Source organism: Nicotiana tabacum, chromosome 18 (genome assembly GCF_000715075.1).
Source record: "Nicotiana tabacum cultivar K326 chromosome 18, ASM71507v2, whole genome shotgun sequence".
NCBI lineage: Eukaryota > Viridiplantae > Streptophyta > Magnoliopsida > Solanales > Solanaceae > Nicotiana > Nicotiana tabacum.
In genome coordinates this window covers 134006102-134024596 of record NC_134097.1, presented here as the reverse complement: position 1 = coordinate 134024596, position 18495 = coordinate 134006102, and positions in this window count along the sequence as shown.

Below are 18495 nucleotides of genomic sequence, written 5' to 3'. Positions count from 1 at the left end.
CCTTGTTGTTGACTGTTGTACCCCTGTGACCTTGGATAAGGTGCCATATTGTTGGGGGTCTCATACCTCCCATGTTTCCAGCGTTGTACTGTGGCTGAGGTGGTCTGTATGGCTGCTGAGTTTGCTGACCCCAGTTCTGATTGCCCTGTCTCTGGCCTCCATAGTTTGACACATAGTTCATGTCCTTAGGGTGCTGATGGTGATGATCATGTTTAGCATTCCACGGATTACCAATTGGCTGACTAATGCAAGATGTGCACAAGCCCCCATTGGTGGTATCTACAATGTGCACTTGCTGTTTCTGCCCCGATTCCTCCACCTTTTTGGTGAGTATGCTCATCTGTGTCAAAAGGGTTGCCACATTTTCAGCCATGGAAATTGATGGGTCAAAAGGCACTGAGTATACCACTGGAGTGATAGGTGCATTCCTCGTCGTCCACCCCGAATTTTGAGCCATTTTGTCAAGCAGACTCTGACCTTCTCTCTAAGTTTTGCTCAAAAACGCCCCACCAGTTGAGGCATCTACAATGTTCTTCATGCTATCTGACAGTCCAATGTAAAACCGTTGTCCCAATATCTGATCTGGAATACCATGGTGTGGACATATAACCAACATTCCTTTAAACCGGGTCCATGTCTCATGCAGTGTCTCCATTGGTTTCTGTTTAAAGCTCACGATCTCATCAATTTGTTGAGCTATTTTGTTGGGCGGGTGGAACTTGATGTGAAATTGCTTGACTAGCTCATCCCAAGTTTCTATAGAGTTTATGGGGAGTGAGTTTAGCCAGACTTGAGCAGCTCCTGTCACCGAGAATGGAAATAATAACAGTCTGATTGCTTCCGGAGTTACGTTGGGTTGCCTTTGAGTTTTGCAAATCGATAGGAAGTTCTTCAAGTGCTGCGGAGGATCTTCGGCTAGTGTCCCAGAAAATAATCCCTTGTTTTGCAGCAAGTGCAGCATGTTGTTCGTGATCTGGAACGATTCAGCTTGTATCGCGGGCACAACAATGGCAGTGGCCAGATTGTCAGCTGTGGGTTGTGCTCAGTCATATAGTGCAGCCTCAGGCACAGGAAGTGCCCTATCTCTGACGTTTTCGTTGACGTTGTCTACGTCACCCATGTCAATTTCGAGGTTGTGTGTTTGATGAGGTTGTTGAAGTTTTTTGTTGGCACGGTTCAATATCCGGAATGTTTTCTCTGGGTTTGAGAGTCCTTCAAGTACTTCTCCAGTCCTCGTAGAGTTTCTAGGCATACCCCTGTGCAACCATGTCAACAACCGTCAAAACTTTTCAATCAAATCTTGGTGTAGAGAAGACTGACTATACTAAGAATTTGTTGTATTTCTATCAATGGTAATTGATAATTCCGTTAATTCCGTTAATTCGCCAGCAACAGCGCCAAAATTTGATCATGCCCAACTATCCCTTATAAAAAGGACAATGCGGTCGTTGCAAATATAATCCGGTTTACAAGTCCGAAGTCGAATCCCACAGAGAATTAACCTATCAATCACAATCTTTAGAACTACTAAACTCTTGAGAACCAACTTCCCCAGACGTTTGAATAACCGTTGATGGTTTCTTTACTAACTAAGGTTGCAAGTAAATAACAAGCTGTAAACTAAAATGCTAAGGTTGTAAACAATAATGAGAAAATGCTAAGGTAATGACTTCCCCTATTAATGGAATCTCTTCTGTTTATGCTTGATACAAATTGACCAACACACCTCTATCAATCATGAACACTTTTCTTACCGTAAATCTCTCCCGAGTAATCACAGTAATATATTATTGAACTCTCCCGAGATACACCAGCTAGCTTTAATTAACACAGTTCACTTAAGATTGCACTCAAGGCTTCGTTATCCCTAATCCCGCTTTAAACCCGCAGTTATAGATCCCTCTTATACTTTGGGAGTAGTACAGTTCAACAATAACCTAAATATGCACTCTCTCCCGAGTTATGCACACTAAATAGGCATAGCTAATTGAGGATCCTGTCAATTAACTACAACAAGAACATAGTTGAACAAATAAAGATTGAAACTAGCAATTTGTATTCACATAAACAAGAAGTTCATCCCCCAATAGGTTCCATCAAAACCTTAGACAAAGGATTTAGCTACTCATAACTATGGGTAAACAAACTAAGATAAGATTCATCATAAACTAGCAATAAAAATCAAAGAAAAGAAGAGAGATGTTTTGGGTGATCTCTCACAATTGTTCTTCTTGCCAAAAATACTCTCCATAACAATACATGCCTCTCTTGGGCGGAGTCTAGTGTTTAAAATAGGGTTTTGGGCTAAAAATCCCGTGTTTTGCACTTTAGTCCCTGAACTTCCTCGCATCTGTCGTGGTCGCGGTGGAACCGCGGCCAAACAGCTCCTCTGAATCTCCTTTTGTCCGCGAGCAGTCTTCACCGCGGTTCTGCCGCGGTCGCGGTGGAACCGCGGCAGAATCATTTCTCTGATTCTTCAACCTGTTTTTGCGTGGTTCACTTGGGATATTTCACAGATGGCCTCTGTTTCTTCAATTTTTGACTCCAAAAGTACTCTCTAGCCTTCCCTAGTCATATATAACCTGCAAGTCATGAAAAGCACTAATAAGAGCATTTTGTTATCACTTTTATTATCAAAACTATGCAAGAAGGCGGTTATTTAGGGCCTGAATATAGTTAAATTCACCTATTATCATCTATAAAAAAGTGTAGTTTGATTGCTCGAGGACGAGCAATGGTTTAAGTGTAGGGTGTTGATGATAGGCTATAATTGCGTATTTTAGTCGATTATTACACTCTAATTTACTGCACTTTAATTGAGTTTGAACTTTAATCGCTAGTGTCTTGCACTAACTGTGCGTTTTATGCCTTATAGGAGTGATTCCGAACTATGTAGATGTTATAGAATGAATTTAAGTAATTTGTAGCTTTGAAGTCTGAGTAAAATCCCAAGGAATTAAGTCCGGATCGTATTCAGGGATCAACGGATGATAGAGCAACAAAACAAAGAATTGAGTAGGCATATTATGCACTATCTAGTAAAATACACATAACCTTTAGGTCAGAATTCCATTTTGGCTCCACAATATATGGTTGGAAGGATAACTCAAAGAGTTACAACTTTCATGTTTTATGGTTTTCTAAATTCCAAACGGAACAGGGTGAAAAATGCGGTCAAAACTACAATCACGGACCTGACGCGGACTGAGGCAGTACACTGGGAAAGTACCACGCTCGCGGACGTCCAGGCCTGGAAACTTGTCCTTTTTCGCGTAGGAGAAGGTATAATTGTTTAAGCCCGACCCTATTTGGCATAAATACATGTAAAATGCTATTTTGAAGAGGTTGGACAGATTTTTGACACAGATTTGACCTAAGGAGGCATAGACACAATAGGAGCAAGGCGGGAAATTCTTCTACGAGTTTTTCCTTCCTCTTCCTATTTTTCATTGTTGGTTATGACTTTTAGTATTGTAGTTTTACATACTATTATGAATAGCTAATTTGTTATCTAGGGTTTTGATAGAACCTTTTGTAGGATAAATTCTTGTTATGTTTTTATATAATTGAGCCGTAGTATTTTCTCTATTTGTCCAACTATATTATTCTTGTGGTTGATTGAAGGGCTCTCAATTAGCTGTGCCTATTTAGTATGTATTACTCGGGAAAGAGTGCATATTTAGGTAGTTGTTGAACAACATCACTCCTGACGTATGTGAGGAATCAATAACCAAAGGTTTAAAGGTGGGATTAGGGATAACGAAACCTTGGGTGCGATCTAAGTGAGCTGTAATTAAAGCCAGCTAGCGTAACTCGGGAGAGTATGTCTAGTAATTTGTCGTAATTATTCGGGAGAGAATTACAACACGGGGAGCGCTCATGATCGGTAGAGAATACTTAGGCAAAATTATAGAAGACATAGCGGGAAGGATTCCGACAATTGGGAAAATCATAACTCTAGACCTCCTTAATCTTTTCGCCAACCTGTAGTATCTTTAGTGTTAATTTATTATTTTAATTTGTTAGTTAGTTAGTTAAACACAAGAATCTTAATATTTATAAGTTAGGAATTGTTCAAGCTTGTATTCTTGGTGATAGTGAACAACTGTAGGCAAGCCTTAGTTCTCTGTGGGATTCGACTCCGGACTTGTAAACCGGATTATATTTGCAACGACCGTTTGTCCTTTTATAAGGCATAGTTGGGCGTGATCAAAGATCCATACTATCCACTTAAAATATGGATAACTAATGGGTTTAACTTTTATATTTGCAAATAATCAAATTGGGAGTTCCTCAAGTTTGGGAGACTAGGAATTCTCAAAAGTGATCATATTCAAGAAGCCATGAATAATATGGATATCTATATTATCTGTCGGTTAACTCATTTTTTATCCGTATTAAATATAAATTGGACCGAATAATTTATCCGTTTTCGACCTGACCCGCCTGTTTGCCACGCGCTAATTCAGCCCAACGTTAACGTAGAAAAACACAACAAATTTTAATTAATTAATGAGTTAACTTCTATATATATATACACTAAATATGACTACAAGTAACTGCCCATGACGAGCAGCCAAAGATGAATACCGCGTTGGTTGACTTATCGAATCGAAATAAGATCTCATATAATCAAGATTCTCCACCCAAACTAACTATCTTATAAATAAGTAGATAACATATTATAATAAATTAAATTACACCAATAGTATAAAAGGTATTTTATCTTACGTAAAATTTCCTGTGAAGGAGCAGTTGTAAATGGCAAAGCGGGCAGATTGTAGTTGTAATGAAGGAAAACACATGTTTAAAGAAGAAAATTAAAATATGACAGATCACTAGATATTGTAATCTCCTGCCCTGTTCACTGAGGCTCGAGAATTGGATCATAGATAATTTCATTGACATGCAAAAATGAGAATGTGAGATTAATTACCTAAGGTTCTCCTGGCTAGAATTTTTTGCTGTCATTATTAGAAAAGAAATAATCTCAATGTAATATCAGCACTAATAATAAAAGCATTAATGTTGATAATGACAAGTCACAGTAATTTTCAGCTCGATAATTGATGAACTTTTCAAGTTGAAAGCATTTGTACTAAGATCGCTATTGCCCAGAAAATATTTTTGTAAATAGAAAAGCGACCAAAGTTGGTCGATTTTTCTGGGTATAATTTTGGCAGAAATTGCCTATTTTGGCAGCTACACCACCTGCCAGCATACCAAATTCCTTAAATAACAATATAATTCAATTCATAAATTACAATTTCAATACCAAAATCACCACAACAACCCAACAAAAGTTCAATTCATATCCTAAAATATCAATTCGTAAATTAAAAGTTCAATTCATATCCTAAAATTTCAATTTATAAACTAAAACCCCAATACATAAACTAAAGTCCAATTCATATCCTAAAGGTTCAATTCATATCCTAAAATTTCAATTCATAAATTAAAAGTTCAATTCATATCCTAAAGGTTCAATTCATATCCTAAAATTTCAATTCATATCCACAAAAGTTCAATTCATATCCTAAAATTTTAATTTATAAACTAAAATTCTAATACATAAACTAAAAGTCCAATTCATATCCTAAAATTTTAATTCATATCCTAAAGGCTCAATTGATATCCTAAAAGTCTAATTCATATACTAAAGGTTCAATTCATATCTTAAATGCTTAATTCATATCCTAACATTTCAATTCATATACAAAATTTTCAATTCATATCTTAGAGGTTCAATTCATATTCTAAAATTTCAATTCATATCCACAAAAGTTCAATTCATATCCTAAAATTTCAATTTATAAACTAAAATTCCAATACATAAACTAAAAGTCCAATTCATATCCTAAAATTTCAATTCATACACAAAAATTTCAATTCATATCCTAAAGGTTCAATTCATATCTTAAAATTTCAATTCATATCCTAAAAGCTCAATTCATATCCTAAAGGTCCATTTCATATCCTAAAGGTTCAATTCATATCCTAAAGGCTCAATTCATATCCTAAAATTTCAATTCATACACAAAATTTTTAATTCATATCCTAAAATTCCAATTCATACACAAAAACTTCAATTTCATATCCTAAAATTTCAATTCATATCCACAAAAGTTTAATTCATATCCTAAAATTTTAATTTATAAACTAAAATTCCAATACATAAACTAAAAGTCCAATTTATATCCTAAAAGTCCAATTCATATCCTAAAGGCTCAATTCATATCCTAAAAGTTTAATTCATATCCTAATATTTCAATTCATAAATTAAAGTTCAATTGATATCCTAAAATTTCAATTTATAAACTAAAATTCCAATACATAAACTAAAAGTCCAATTCATATCCTAAAATTTCAATTCATATCTTAAAGGCTCAATTCATATCCTAAAAGTCCAATTCATATCCTAAAGGTTCAATTTATATCCTAAATGCTCAATTCATATCCTAAAATTTTAATTCATATCCTAAAGGTTCAATTCATATTATAAAATTTCAATTCATACACAAAAACTTCAATTCATAAAAGAAATAATGAATATAATATCATATACTATAACATGCTATATATGTAGTTAAAGCAGCATGAAGTGTGTGTGTTATATATACACACACACTAACATATACTATAACAAGTTATATATATGTTATAGTATTACAGTGAAGTGTTTGTGTGTGTATATATATATATACACACACACACACTTTGATAGCCGTATATATGTATCAATCCCTAAAATAATGCGACCATGTGTTCTTAGCGCTTCATGTTCTTATATATATATATACACACACACATACACACACACATGAAGCGCTAGTAATATAGGGTCGGGTTATTTTAGGGATTTATACACTTGTTGTGATGACCCAAAAGGTCATCACTTGTGTTTCAAGTGAACTCAGTGTTTCGAGGCCTAAAACCCTTCCTTTTACCCCACCTTGATTTACGTGCATGGTCCGGACCTATATCCAGAAAGCTTTTTATGTGAAAATATGAGAAATAGAAATTTTAGAGTTAAAAAAATTGAAAAATTGATTATGGTTGACTTTGGTCAACATTTTTAGCAAACAGACCCAGATCCGTGTTCCGACAATCCCAGGAGGTACGAAGTAAAATATGGGACTTGGGCGTATGCCAGAAACGAATTCCGAGGTCCCAAGCCCAAGAAATGAATTTTTGAAAGAAATTGTTTTCTGAAAAATATAAAGGTTTTTGAAAGTGAAATGTTATGTGAAACCTGTGGTATTGGGCTCGTATTATGGTTTTGGAACCCAGTACAGGTTCAATATGATTTATATATGTTGTATGTAAAGTTGGGTGAACAACGGAGTTTATTTGACGTGAGTTGGACTTCCGGTTGGAGAGTTATGAACTTTGAGAGTTTTTTATGAAAATGTTGAGTTTTGAGGTTTAATTCATGATTTTACATGTTATTTTGATGATAGGATCGCAGTAGTAGGACCATACGATATTTTTGAGGTTGTGTGCATATTTGGTTTGGAGCCTCGAGGGCTCGGATGAGTTTCGGGTAGGTTCCGGGATGTCTTAAGCTTAAACATGGCTATTGGAGGTTCAGGAAAAAAACTGCAGCTCTCTAAACCTGCTAGTGCGGTCCGCACTGATTTTGTGATGTCCGCACTGGTGGTTGTGTGGCTGCAGTGAATCTTGTACGGTCTGCACAGGTTCACTGGTGACTGTGCGGCCGCAGTTGATTTTGTGCGGTCCGCACAGGGAGTCTGAGAGGTTGTGCGGCCGCAGTTGATTTTGTGCGATCCGCACAGGGGGTCTGAGATGAGTATATTAAGATGGGATTTTCAGTTATTTCTCATTTTTCAAAACCCCAAAAACATAAGAGACAATTTTTCAAATAACCTTTCTTCTCCAAAATATTGGTAAGTGATTTCTAACTCATTTTCTTCTATCATTATCATCTTTTAACATGATTTCAACTCAAAATCAATAATTTTCATGGAGGAAATTGGGTGTTTTGGGGTAGAACCTAGCTTTTTTAAAAATTGGAGATTTGGACCTCGATTTGAGGTCCGATTTCAAAACAAATTATATATTTGGGTTTGTTGGGGAATGGGTAATCGGGTTTTGGTTTGAACCTCGGGTTTTGACCAGGTGGGCCCAGGGGCGATTTTTGACTTTTTGGTAAAACTTTAGAAAATTCATTTTCATGCATTTGGGTTGGTTCATTTAGCGTTTATTGACGTAATTAAGTAACTTGTGATTAAATACGAGCGAATTGGTGGTGAAATCAAGGGGTAAAGCTATAGTTGAATCGTGAATTGTGTTTGTGGCATCGAGGTAAGTGTTTGGTCTAACCTTAGCTTGAGGGATTAGGAGTTGTGTCTTATTTGCTACATGTTAATTGTTGAGTACGACGTATAGGCATGGTGACGAGTATATATACGTCGGTGTCAAGCATGCCCGTGAGTCTTGTATTATAATTGTTATGACTCTGTTGTGGTTTATTGCGCTTCATATGTTATTATCACCATTGTTCCCTTGCCATGATGTTTGTTTGATATTAATGATCCCTTGTCGGGATGTTTATTTTGAGAGTATTGTTCCCTTGCCGGGATGTTAGTTTGATACTATTGTTCCCTTGTTGGGAAGTTGTTATATTGCTCTTGTTCCCTTGCCGAGATTCCTTGTGATTATTGTTGACTTGTAAATGGGAGCAGGTGGTACGCCTACCACAAGAGATAATGAAATGGGAGCGGGTGATACGCCTACCACAAGATATAATGAAATGGGAGCGGGTGGTACGCCTACCACAAGATAAATAAAATGGGAGCGGGTGGTACGCCTACCACAAGATAAATAAAATGGGAGTGGGTGGTACGCCTACCACGAGATACAAGAAATGGGATCGGGTAGCACATATGCAATAAGATGTGAAAAGAAAGTGAAATCTGCCTTTGTTTTCTTTACTCTTGTTAGTGGTTGATTTTAATTCCTTTATAATTCTCTTGACATTCTGTTTTACCTGTTATTCCCCGAAGCATGTTTCCCCCTCCTATCTTTATTTGTTTATTTCTGTGCTTCCCTTCCGCTATATATATATATTTGAACTGCACAAGTTTATTTGGTAGTCTGGTCCTAGCCTTGTCACTACTTCGCCGGGGTTAGGCTAAACACTTACCAACACATGGGGTCGGTTGTGCTGATACTACACTCTGTACTATGTGCAGATCCCGGAGCAGTTTTTGGACCGTAGTGTGAAGGCTACCTTCAATCCACGCGGAGATCCAAGGTAGACCTGCAGGCGTCCGCAGGCCCTGGCGTCTCCTTCTATCCCTATTTCCTGTTTCATTTTCCTTTTATTCAGAAACAGTGTGCTGTTATTTCTTTAGACTTTATATGTAGCAATCTTAGATAGTCTGTGACACTGTGACACCAGGTTTTGGGTGCTTTAGGTTTTAAGAGTTGTAACATATGCAGATTTTAGATATTTAATTGTTATCTTCCGCTTAATTATTTAAAGTTCCGTTGTTTTCATATTATCGTCTTATATTGGTTTTAAAGAAACAATTGAGTAATGAAATAAGTAGTTAAATGATTGGCTTGCCTAGCTCACATTAGTAGATGTCATCACGACTCCCGATGGTGGGAAATCCGGGTCATGACAAGTTGGTATTAGAGTTCTAGGTTACATGGGTCTCACAGTTCACAAACAAGCTTAGTAGAGTCTGAGAGATCGGTACGGAGACATCTGTATTTATCCCCCAGAGGCTACATAGTTAGGAACAAATTCACATTTATTCTCTCCTATCGTGCAGTTTGGTTTCTTAAAGTTAATTGAATTTCTACTCTGTCCTCTCGAAGATGGCGAGAACACACGCGTCCTCATATACTGACCAGCAGAAGCTCCCACGAAGGGCAGAAGGTGAGGCCGAGGCCGTGCTAGAGGCCGAGGTAAGGACAGAGCTCAGCCCCGAGCAGTAGCACTAGTGGCAGAGCCTCAGGTTGACTTTGATGTCGAGGTTCCGGCCCCAGCAGTTCCGGTGGGCCCAGCTCAGGTCCTAGAGGGGTTTATTACTACCCCAGTTATTCAGGATGCTCTGGTCTGTCTAGTGGGCCTCATGGAGAGTGTCACCCGAGCAAGCTTGCTTCATGTAGTACCAGCATCTCTCAGGCTGGAGGAGCAGCCCAGACTCCTGCTACTCGCACCCCGGAGTAGGTAGCTCCCCAGATTCAGACTCCAGCGGTTCAGCCAGTTGGAGCAGTTCAGCCGGGTGTGGTAGCTCAGACCGGTGATGGAGCAGCTATGTTTGTCGATGCTTTGTGGAGGTTGGATAGGTTCACCAAGCTCTTTACTACTACTTTCAGTGGTGTATCTACTGAGGATCCCCAGGATTATTTAGATAGCTATCATGAAGTTCTTAGGAACATGGAGATAGTTGAGATTAATGGGGTCGATTTTGCTACTTTTCGCTTATCTAGATCTGCCAAGACTTGGTGGAGAGATTATTGCTTAGCTAGACCAGCCGAATTGCCAGTCTTGACTTGGGAGCAGTTTACACAGCTATTTCTGGGGTAGTTTATCCCCATCACTCAGAGAGAGACTTATCGGAGGCAATTTAAGTGCCTCCAACAGGATTCTATAACTGTTACCCAATATGAGACCAGATTTATCGACTTGGCTCGTCATGCTCTTATCATACTTCCCACTGAGAGAGAGAGAGGGTGAGGAGGTTCATTGATGGAATTATTCAGCCGATTCATCTTCAGATGGCTAGGGAGGCTATGAGTGAGATATTTCTCTAGGAGGCGGCCAATGTGGCCCGTAGAGTTGAGATGGTTCTGTCGTAGGGAGGTGGTCATGGGTCGGATAAGAGGCCCCGTCATTTAGGCCTATTCAGTGGTACCTCGTCTGGAGGTAGAGATTTGTATGGTAGAGGCCATCATCCTAGGCCTTTTCAGTCGGCACTCCAGGTTTCCCACGGTACTTCAGGTGGCTGAGCTCCTCAGATGCAGTATTCTGATCACCAGTCCTACAGTGCACCACCTGCTCCTATCAGTGCACCGCCACTCAAAGTTTTTGGGGTGGTCATTCAGGTCGTCAGGGCCAGCAGTCTCAGCATCCGAGGGCTTGTTACACTTATGGTGATACGGGTCATATTGCTAGGTTTTGCCCTCGAGTACCGGGTAGCTCTCAGCATCAGCCCGCCCAGCTAGCTAGAGGTGGGGGTAGAGGTGCTATAGGTGGAGGTAGAGGTATTAGAGGTGGAGCTTAGGCTGCTAGAGGTGGAGGCCAGCCAGCAGCAGGCCATCCCAGAGATGTAGATCAGGGTGGTGGGGCCCAGCCCCGATGTTATGCACTTCCAGCCAGGCCCGAGGCTGAGGCTTCAGATGCGATTATTACAGGTATGTTTCCGGTTTGTGATAGAGATGCTTCAGTGTTATTTTATCCAGGGTCTACATACTCGTATGTGTCATCTTATTTTGCACCATATCTGGTCATGCCTAGTGATTCTTTGAGTGCTCCTGTTTATGTGTCTACATCGGTGGGTGATTCTATTATGGTAGATCGAGTCCATCATTTATGTATAGTCATGATTGGGGGTCTTGAGACTCGTGTAGATTTATTTCTTCTGGACATGGTTGATTTCGATGTCATATTGGGGATGGACTGGTTATCACCTTACCACGCTATCTTGGACTATCATGCCAACACTGTGACCTTAACCTTACCGGGTTTACCTTGTTTAGATTGGAGAGTGACTCCTGGTCATTCTACCCGTAGTGTTATCTCTTATGTGAAGGCTCGACGTATGGTCGAGAAGGGGTGTTTGGCCTATTTGGCATATGTTCGTGATTATAGTGTTGAGGTTCCTTCTATTGATTCTGTGCCTGTTGTTCGTGAGTTTCCTGAGGTTTTTCCTTCAAACCTACTGGGTATGCCACCCGACAGGGATATTGACTTATGCATTGATATGGCTCCGGGCACACAGCCCATTTTTATCCCGCCGTATCGTATAGCCCCACCTGAGTTGAAGGAGTTGAAGGAGCAGTTGCAAGACTTGCTTGAAAAAGGTTTCGTTAGGCCTAGTGTTTTGCCTTGGGGTGCGCCAGTGTTGTTTGTTAAGAAGTAGGATGGATTGATGAGGATGTGTATTGATTACCGTCAGTTGAACAAGGTTACAATCAAGAATAAGTATCTATTGCCGAGGATTGATGATTTGTTTGATCAACTTCAGGGTGCCAAGGTATTTTCGAAGATTGTCTTAAGATCTGGCTACCATCAGTTGAGGATTAGGTCATCCGATGTCCTTAAGACAGCTTTCCGCACTCGGTACGGGCATTACGGGTTCTTGGTGATGTCATTCGGATTGACGAATTCCCCAGCAGCTTTTATGGATTTGATGAACCGAGTGATCAGGCCTTACTTGGATTCGTTTGTGATAGTCTTCATTGATGATATTTTGATATATTCCCGCAACCGGGAGGAGCACGAGCAGCATCTTAGAGTGCTTCTCCATACCTTGAGGGATAGTCAGTTATATGCTAAATTCTTGAAGTGTGAGTTCCGGTTGAGTTCATTTGCATTTCTGGGTCATGTTGTATCAGCAGAGGGTATTCAGGTTGATCCAAAGAAGATTGAGGCAGTCAAGAACTGGCCTAGACCAGCATCAGCTATAGAGATTCGGAGTTTCTTGGAATTGGCAGGCTACTATGGTCGGTTCGTGGAGGGGTTCTCATCTATCGCAGCCCCGATGACCAGGTTGACCCAGAAGGGTACCTAGTTCAGATGTTCGGACGAGTGTGAGGCGAGCTTTCAGAAGCTTAAGACAGCTCTAACTACGGCACCGGTGTTGGTTTTTCCCACGGGTTCAAGGCCTTATACAATCTATTTCTCGTATTGGACTTGGTGCAGTGATGATGTAGGATGGCAAGGTCATTGCCTATGCTTCGCGGTAGTTGAAAATTCATGAGAAGAACTATCCAGTTAATGACTTAGAGTTGGCAGCCATTGTTCACGCATTGAAGATTTGGAGGCATTATCTGTATGGCGTGGCATGTGAGGTGTTCACGGATCACAAGAGTCTTCAGTATTTGTTCAAGCAAAAGGAGTTGAATTTGAGGCAGAGGAGGTGGTTGGAGTTGTTGAAAGATTATGATATCACTATCTTATATCACCCGGGAAAGGCCAATGTGGTGGCCGATGCTTTGAGTAGGAAGTCATCTAGTATGGGCAGTCTTACTTATATTCCGATCGGTGAGAGACTGTTTGCTTTAGATGTGCAAGCTTTGGCCAATCAGTTCGTGAGGTAGGATGTTTCTGAGCCCAGTCGTGTGTTAGCTTGCACAGTCGCTCGTTCTTCTTTACTAGAGCGTATCCGAGATCGGCAGTATGATGATCCCCATTTGTGTGTCCTCAGAGACATAGTGCAGCACGGAGGTGCCAAGCAGGTTACCTTAGGTGATGATGGAGTTTTGAGGTTGCAGGGTCGATTTTGTGTGCCTAATGTGGATGGGCTCCGAGAGTTGATTTTAGAGGAGGCCCATAGTTCTCGGTACTCTATTCATCTGGGCGCCGCAAAGATGTATCAAGATTTGCGGCAATATTATTGGTGGTGGAGAACGAAGAAGGATATCATTGCATATGTGGCTCGGTGTTTGAATTGTCAGTAGGTTAAGTATGAGCATCAGAGGCCTGGTGGTTTGTTCCAGAAGATTGAGATTCCTGAGTGGAAGTGGGAGCGGATCACTATGGACTTCGTTGTTGGACTCCCACAGACTTAGAGGAAGTTTGATGCAGTGTGGGTTATTGTTGATAGGCTGGTCAAGTCAGCACATTTTATTCCTGTGGCAGTCTCTTATTCTTTCGAGAGGTTAGCTGAGATCTATATCCGGGAGATTGTTCGTCTCCATGGTGTGTCCGAGTCTATCATATTTGATCTAGGTACGTAGTTTACCTCCCATTTCTAGAGAGCAGTTCAGCGAGAGTTGGGCACGTGGGTTGAGTTGAGCACAGCGTTTCATCCTCAAATGGACGGGCAGTCCGAGCAGACTATTCAGATTTTGGAAGATATGCTCCGAGCTTGTGTCATTGACTTTGGAAGCTTGTGGGATCAGTTTTTTCCATTAGCATAGTTTGCCTACAACAATAGCTACCAGTCGAGTATTCAGATGGATCCGTATGAGGCTTTATATGGTAGGCGGTGCCGGTCTCCGGTTGGATGGTTTGAGCCGGGAGAGGCTCGGTTGTTTGGTACAGATCTGGTTCAGAATGCCTTGGACAAGGTCAGGATTATTCAGGATAGGCTTCGTATAGCTCAGTCCAGGCAAAAGGGTTATGCCGACCGCAAGGTTCGTGATTTGGCATTCATGGTCGGTGAGCAGGTATTGCTTCGAGTGTCGCCTATGAAGGGCGTGATGAGATTTTGGAAGAAGGGCAAGCTTAGCCCTAGGTTCATTGGCCCGTTTGAGATTCTTGATCGAGTGGGAGAGGTGGCTTATACACTTGCATTGTCGCCGAGCTTATCATCTGTTCATCCAGTGTTTCATGTGTCCATGCTTCGGAAGTATCACGGCGATCAATCCCACGTGTTAGATTTCAGCACTGTCCAGTTGGACAAGGACTTGTCTTATGAGGAGGAGCTGGTAGCTATTCTAGACCAGCAGGTTTGTCAGTTGAGATCGAAGACTTTTCCATTTGTTTGTGCTCAGTGGAGAGGCCAGCCCACCGAGGCATCGACTTGGGAGTCCGAGTTCGATATGCAGAGTCGTTATCCCCATCTTTTTCCCGACTCGGGTACTTCCTTCTTATGTTCGTTCGAGGACGAATGGTTGTTTTGGAGGTGTAGAAGGTCATCACTTGTGTTGCAAGTGAATTCAGTGTTTCGAGGCCTAAAACCTCCCTTTTACCCCACCTTGATTTACGTGCATGATCCGGACCTATATCCGGAAAGCCTTCTATGTGAAAATATGAGAAATAGAAATTTTAGAGTTAAAAAAAATTGAAAAATTGATTATGGTTGACTTTGGTCAACTTTTTTGCAAACAGACCCGGCCGTGTTCCGACGATCCCGGGAGGTCCGCAGTAAAATATAGGACTTGGGCGTATGCCCGAAAACGAATTTCGAGGTCCCAAGCCCAAGAAATGAATTTTTGAAAGAAATTATTTTCTGAAAAATATAAAGGTTTTTGAAAGTAAAATGTTATGTGAAACCTGTGGTATCGGGCCCGTATTATGGTTCCAGAGCCCGGTACAAGTTCCATATGATTTATATATGTTGTCTGTAAAATTTGGTGAACAACGAACTTTATTTGACGTGAGTTGGACTTCCGGTTGGAGAGTTATGAACTTTGAGAGTTCTTGATGAAAATATTGAGTTTTGAGGTTTAATTCATGATTTTACATGTTATTTTGATGATGGGATCGCACGAGTAGGTCCATACGATGTTTTTGAGGTTGTGTGTATAGTTGGTTTGGAGCCCCGAGGGCACGAGTGAGTTTCGGGTAGGTTCCAGGGTGTCTTAGGCTTAAACATGGCTATTGGAGGTTCAGAAATAAACTGCAGCTCTCTGAACCTGCTAGTGCTGTCCGCACTGGTTTTGTGCTATCCGCACTGGTGGTTGTGCGGTCGCAGTGGATCTTGTGCGATCCGCACAGGTTCACTGGTGACTGTGCGGCCGCAGTTGATTTTGTGCGGTCCGCATATGGAGTCTAAGAGGTTGTGCGGCCGCAGTTGATTTTGTGCGGTTCGCACAGGGAGTCTGAGAGGCTGTGCAGCCGTAGTTAATTTTGTGCGGTCCGCACAAGGGATCTCAGAGGAGTATATTAAGACGGGATTTTCAGTTATTTCTCATTTTTCAAAACCCCAAAAACATAAGAGGCAATTTTTCAAATAACTTTTCTTCTCCAAAACATTGGTAAGTGATTTCTAACTCATTTTCTTTAATCATTAACATCTTTTAACATCATTTTAATCGGGTTTTGGTTTGAACCTCGGGTTTTGACCATGTGGGCCCGGGGGCGATTTTTGACTTTTGGGTAAAACTTTAGAAAATTTATTTTCATGCATTTGGGTTGGTTCATTTAGCGTTTATTGACGTAATTAAGTAATTTGTGATTAGATACAAGCGAATTGGTGGTGGAATCAAGGGGTAAAACTATAGTTGAATCGTGAATTGGGTTCCTGGCATCAAGGTAAGTGTTTGGTCTAACCTTAGCTTAAGGGATTAGAAGTTGTGTCTTATTTGCTACATGTTAATTGTTGAGTACGACGTATAGGCATGGTGACGAGTATCTATACGTTGGTGTCAAGCATGCCCGTGAGTCTTGTATTATAATTGTTATGACTCAGTTGTGGTTTATTGCGCTTCATATGTTATTATCACCATTGTTCCCTTGCCGGATGTTTGTTTGATATTAATGATCCCTTGTCGGGATATTTGTTTTGATAGTATTGTTCCCTTGCCGGGATGTTGGATTGATATTATTGTTCCCTTGCCGGAAAGTTGTTATATTGCTCTTGTTCCCTTGCTGAGATTCCTTGTGATTATTGTTGGCTTGTAAATGGGAGCGGGTGGTACGCCTACCACAAGAGATAATGAAATGGGAGCGGGTGGTACGCCTACCACAAGATATAATGAAACGGGAGCGGGTGGTACGCCTACCACAAGATATTATGAAATGGGAGCGGGTGGTACGCCTACCACAAGATATTATGAAATGGGAGCGGGTGGTATGCCTACCACAAGATATAATGAAATGGGAGCGGGTGGTATGCCTACCACAAGATAAATGAAATGGGAGCGGATGGTACGCCTACCACGAGATAAATAAAATGGGAGCGGGTGGTACGCCTACCACGAGATACAGGAAATGGGATCGGGTTGCACGCTTGCAACAAGATGTGAAAAGAAAGTGAGATTTGCCTTTGTTTTCCTTACTCTTGTTAGTGGTTGATTTTAATTCTTTTATAATTCTCTTGATATTCTGTTATACCTGTTATTCCCCAAAGCATGTTTTCTCTTCCTATATTTATTTGTTTATTTCTGTATTTCCCTTCCGCTGTATATATATTTGAACTGCACATGTTTATTTGGTAATTTGGTCCTAGCCTCGTCACTACTTCGCTGGGGTTAGGCTGGACACTTATCAGCACATGGGGTCGGTTGTGCTGATACTACACTCTGCACTATGTGCAGATCCCGGAGCAGCTCTTGGACCGTATTTGGAGGCTACCTTCAGTCCACGTGGAGATCTAAGGTAGACCTGCAGGCGTCCGCAGGCCCTGGCATCTCCCTCTATTCCTATTTCCTGTTTCATGTTCCTTTTATTCAGAAACAGTGTATTGTTATTTCTTCAGATTTTGTATGTAGCAATCTTAGACAGTCTGTGACAGTGTGACACCAGGTTTTGGGTGCTTTAGGTTTTAAGAGTTGTAATAGATGTAGCTTTTAGATATTTAATTGTTATCTTCCGCTTAATTATTTAAAGTTCCGTTGTTTTCATATTATCGTCTTATATTGGTTTTAAAGAAACAATTGAGTAATGAAATAAGTAGTTAAATGATTGGCTTGCCTAGCTCACATTAGTAGATGTCATCACGACTCCCGATGGTGGGAAATCCGGGTCATGACAAGTTGGTATTAGAGTTCTAGGTTACATGGGTCTCACAGTTCACAAACATTAAAAACAAAACGTCTCGATTTATCTCTCTCTCTCTCTCTCTCTATATATATATATATATATATATAACACGCTTCGTTGTACAATTTTAACTACATATATAGCATGTAGAGTATATTTTAGTGTATTCATCTCTTGTATTACAAAATTGTTAACGGATTACATTTATATTATTTAGACAGTAAATATAAAAGTGATTTTTAATTTTGACCAATGTTGACCTGAAAAGAGACCAACTTTGGTCGTCAATTATCCAGAAATTAAATAAATTTAAATCAGATTTATTTATATTTTATATAATATTTAAAATAATAATATAATTTTTAAACGTTAGAATTGGGTCCCAAATTAGCGACCAAAGTTAGTCTCTATCTGCTTCCCCTTTCGTAAGCTACCAATTTTGGTCGCTAATTTTAAATTATATTTATTTATATTTTATATTTTTTTAAATGATAATATAATTATTAAAATTTTATAACTGGGTCCTAGATTAGCGACCAAAGTTGGTCTCTTTCTGCTTCCCCTTTCGTAAGCGACCAACTTTGGTCTCTAATTTTAAATTATATTTATTTATATTTTATAATTTTTTTAAATAATAATATAATTATTTTTTATAACTGGGTCCCAGATTAGCGATCAAAGTTGGTCTCTATCTGCTTCCCTTTCGTAAACGACCAACTTTGGTCGCTAATTTTAAATTATATTTATTTACATTTTATATTTTTTTTAAATAATAATATAATTATTAAATTTTATAATTGGGTCCCACTTTAGTGACCAAAGTTGGTCGCTAATTTCAATATTTCTTTTACCAAGCAAGTCTGACC